Source organism: Momordica charantia (assembly GCF_013281855.1).
Source record: "Momordica charantia cultivar OHB3-1 chromosome 3 unlocalized genomic scaffold, Mcharantia_2.0 BLBB01000003.1, whole genome shotgun sequence".
NCBI lineage: Eukaryota > Viridiplantae > Streptophyta > Magnoliopsida > Cucurbitales > Cucurbitaceae > Momordica > Momordica charantia.
This window is the reverse complement of record NW_028275161.1, coordinates 11,100,354-11,105,151: the sequence shown is the minus strand read 5'-3', so window position 1 is coordinate 11,105,151 and position 4,798 is coordinate 11,100,354. Positions and strand designations below refer to the sequence as shown.

General features: G+C 37.0%; 1 non-coding gene across 1 annotated transcript; it reads right to left on the bottom strand.

The window, feature by feature from the left end:
• Positions 1-4,250: 4,250 nt before the first annotated feature.
• Positions 4,251-4,324, bottom strand: TRNAN-GUU (transfer RNA asparagine (anticodon GUU)). The gene has a single exon. It is a non-coding gene; the product is annotated as a tRNA-Asn (tRNA).
• Between the last annotated feature and the right edge of the window lie 474 nt (positions 4,325-4,798).

Below are 4,798 nucleotides of genomic sequence, written 5' to 3'. Positions count from 1 at the left end.
CGCCTCCGCATCCCTTCCCAATATCCTATAGTCGCACACCGCCATTCTCCTACCATAGACGAGAACCTGCCGCCAGTCCTGCTGCTGCGCCACCTAGTCCGAACAGATCCGTCCCTCTTGTCGTTGATCCATCTCGTTCTGCCGCTGCACTGTACCGTTCGAACCAGATCCGGCCATCCCACCACAGACTAAAATTGGCCACTGTTGCCCACCACTCCGTTTTCCGTAAAATCTTTGTTCTAATTTTGCATAGAAGACTTACTTTAAAAATATATTTTTTGTCTTCCCAAATTTTAGGTGTATTTAAAAAAATATATAAATGTGGGATCCACTTCATGAGTGTGTTGTTAATAACCAAATATGAGGAGTATATATGCTTAACTCCAACAAACTTGCTATATTTAAATAAATTAAAAATTAGATAGAATCTGTAGATATGGTAAAAGTTAAAAGAGGAAGATATTGACGATCGAGTGAATGATTAAAAGCTGTTGGAATAACAAGGCGCTCAAGGGAATCGTGCACAATCACCTTAAACAGCAAATAAGAGGTATAAATGCAATAGTTTATATATGTCTTGTTTGTTTTTTAAAAAATCTTCATACAGATGTCTCATCTTTATATATGAAGATTTAATCATCAAGCACCTAGGGAGAGGCTGCAATGAATACTGGATAATGCGTTGATGTCTAGGGAAAGAAAAGTAAAAAATTGAAGGAGACCAACAAAAAGAGGTTGGGGGAGACTTAGTCGGACGTAAGACAAAAAGATTAAAATTGACCCTAAAAGGAATTTGGGTTCATGTAAGGAACCAACAAAGAAGGTAAGAACTCAACTGATCTTTGTGTCGAATGGTAATATTTACAAATTATATTGACTTAACTAATTCTACTTTTATGTTTCAGGGAAAAGGAAAGGGTCTCAAGATAGTTGAGGGAGAATGCGTTGTTAGTGAGGTAATTATTAGGATGCTTATTGATAACTCTCCAAAAGAGAGTTATTCTGATGATTATTTGGGTGAAAATGTGCATTAAAATGTCAAAGTATGTCGATTTTAGGTCATAATTAGCACGAATAGTGTTAAAATGTAAATTATTAGCTAAATATCGTTAGTCTTGAGAACTTTGGCCAAAAACAACATAAACTCTCGTATTTGTGGTTCATTTGCACAGATTTTTAAAAGAATAGCTAACAAGAGAAGGAAGTGCTGAACCAGAGAAGACCAGTCAAAGCATTTTCAAGACAGAACGTATAGAATCTGGAGAATAGTGATGCCAGAGCATGGAGTGACCGTACAGTTAATTCCAAAAACACGGGATTCACTTATGTCTGTACAATTTTCAGCTAGATGCCCTAAATTTATAACCCGATATAAAAGGGACGTGTTGCCCTAGCCGCCACACATAGAGCCCAAGGGAGACAAAGTTTGAGAGCTGAAAAGACAAGAGACGGAATATACTCATTTTCGGGAGGAGAGCTGACGCTAGAAAGGGGAAGTTTGCCTGCTGGAACGAGCTCACTACTTCTTCTTCTCTGTCATTTTGCCATTGTTCTGCTATGGGTTGTATTTCTTCTTCTTCCATTTTGTTTTCTTCACCCATTATGAGCTAAACCCCAGTTTGGGGGAGGTTCACATGCTGTAACTGACTTGAGATCGATCCTCTAGCTGCTACATTTATTTTTAAGCAAATCTGATTTTATTTTTTAAATCTTCGTGTTACTGTTGACCGCTGTTTCATGTATGCTAGCTTTTATATTGACCCAGAAGGGCTTATGGGTGCTGACTTGTTTTGCTTGTGATTAGCGCTTTTCTATAGCTATAGGGATACTCAAGAATGGGATCCCCTAATCATGCCTATAACTTGAGATTATTGCTTGGGTATTTAGCAACGGGAGTTGTATTTACTCATGTTTGGGGTGTCTCGGAAGGGAACCAAGTCGAGCTGCGCACTAATAAATGTTATCTACGCTAGAGGATAGGTTGATAACGTGTTAAATCATGTTGAATCTCCCCCGCCATCTTTATACCTTTTAATCCCCCGTTATCGCTTTTTGTGCTGCTACTTCCTTGTGTCGATAACCGTGAAACTATTGTCTCTTGCAAAGTTTTGTCATCCTGTTATTACTTTATTTTAGTTCTCCTAGATAATATACATACCCAACTCTGCACATTTTTATTTGTTGGTATATGCTTGTATCGTTAAAATATAAACCAAAAATCTCTGTCGATACGATCTCGTTACGTACTACAACCGGCTATTCGTGTATACTTGCACGTGTTGTCGACATAGTTGTGTGGACGCAACATGTTTTTTATTATAGATAAAGAGCACATGATTGGAAGACAACAAAATTTTCACATAAAGGGCAAACAGATGTGGTCACTATCCCTCTTCTCTCTAAATTTTTCCACGTGGGAAGGCAGTCATGGAAGGCTCTCAAAATGAATAATTTAATTTTTTAAAGGGAGCTTTAGCCTCCACAACTTTGTCCACCATGAGCTGATAATATTCTGACTTGAAGCTCCAGCAACTCTTTTCTGGAACATGAATAATACGTACCCACTCCTTACATTATAACCACCTTTCTTGTCATAGTGCCAAATCCATGTATCCTCGACCCCTGTTTTGCTAATCGGTATTTGGGTAATTTCATTTATATCATTCTCATTTATAGTCTCATTCAGCAGATTAAGGTTCCATTCAAAGTTTGGGAGGATGAAATCTGACACTCTCCTATCATCAATGGCATGGCTAGGGGTAGTGGGCTGAAATGAACATTCCTTTGGGATTCATTTATCTTTAAAAAACTAAATAGATTCACCATTTCCCACCCTCATTCATAAGCCATTTTGATGAAGGTCTTTTCGTCATAAGATACTCTTCCAAAAATGCAAATCAGATGACTTTTCACTAACCTGAAGAACGGATTCCTCTGGGAAGTACCTGCTCTTCAAGAATCTAGAGACCAGCAAATTAGGAAACTCTAGGATTCGCCATGCTTGCTTAGCTAGGAGCCTTATTGAAACCTTCAAGATCATGAAAATTTAGACCTCCAAGCTCTTTTGGAAGGCATAGTTGGTCTCATTCCTTCCAATGGATTTTCCTTTTGGAATAAGAGGAACCCCACCAGAAGTGAGTGATAGCTTTTATTATATCTTGTCATAGACCCCGCGGAAGTTTAAATACACTCATAGCATACGTGGGAATGACTTGGGCCACACTCTTAATTTGGACTTCCTTGCCTCCAGTTGAAAACATAGTATGCTTCTACCCCTGAATCGCCTTCCAAACTTCCTGTTTTATACTCCTGAGATCCTCTCTTTTTGACCTAGAAAATGTAGATGGAAGGCCCAAATAACGACCCAAATTAGAAACCTCTTGTACTACTAATATGTTTTTCAAGTATTCTCTGTAATCAGCTGTAGTGCTTGGAGAATAATAAATGGCTGACTTAGAGAAGTTAATGCATTGGCTGAAGGCTATCTCATGGTTACAAAGGATCTGCTGAATATGCGACCACTCCATGGTATTTGACTTGAACAAAGCAAAGTTGTCATTCGCGAAGAACATGTGAGATATGTTGGGGTCTTTCTATGTAATGATAACCCTGTTATATTGCCACTACGGTGAGCCTCTAGAAGAGATACCGAGAGACCTTATGTACAGAAGAGGAATAAATAAGGGGAGAGCGGGTCTCCCCGATGGAGACCTCTAGAAGGAGTGATGCTGCCACTCGCCACGCCATTTATAAGAATTGAGAAGCTTAACGTGGATATACAGTCCATAACCAAAGCTATCCAATATGTATCGAATCCCATCTTAATCATAATCTTCTCTAGAAAGCACCATTTCACCCTGTCATAAGCCTTACTCATATCAAGCTTAAGCGTTGCCAATCCCTGAGTACCAATTCTTCTTCCTCTAATACATGATGAATGCATTCGTGGTCAATGATTATGTTGTCACAAATAGCTCTTCGTGGTATAGAGGGGGATTGTGTCTCAGAAATGATCTTCCCTCAAATATGTTTAAGTTATTACCTACACTATAGTAATGATATAATCTTATATGAGACATTACAATTACTAGTTGGACGAAAATCTGCCACTTCCATAGGACTGCTTTTCTTGTGAAGTTTTTTAGGATGAAGAATATGTCATTTTCGATCATTAGAAAATCATAACCAAGATCATACACTTAAATATCTTTAAAAACCAAAAAATGAGTGTATGAATTTCAAAAATAAGTCGCTAGAAGGAGGGCTTGAACCTCCGACCTTGTGGTTAACAGCCACATGCTCTAGCCAACTGAGCTATTCCAGCTTGTTTTAAACAAATGGACTATGATTATAAATTTTCTTAAAGTTCTCTCTGATCTCACGTTATAAAATCTCTTTACATCATATTAAATTGGAAAAACATACACGAAGAATATGGTTTTCCATAACAAAAGTTAAATCTATAAATTTCATACTTCAGAGAAAAAAAACATTAGAAAAATTTTGCAAGATTTAAGAAAAATATTTAGCGTTGACTAATTAACTCATATATTAAAGTTGATTCTATACCTATCAAGAAAAATACTTAAAAGCTTACTGGTCATTTAGAGATGTTTTGGGCACTAATTTTAGGTACATTCAAATATAAACTTAAACTTACAAAATTAAGATAAATAGACACAAAATTGTCATTATTATTGGAGTCTTTTTATATATTAGGGTAATATTTAAACTTTCAGTTATATAATTCTTTTTTTTAAGATAAATGTGTTAAAATTAGTTGACTACAAATTCACAT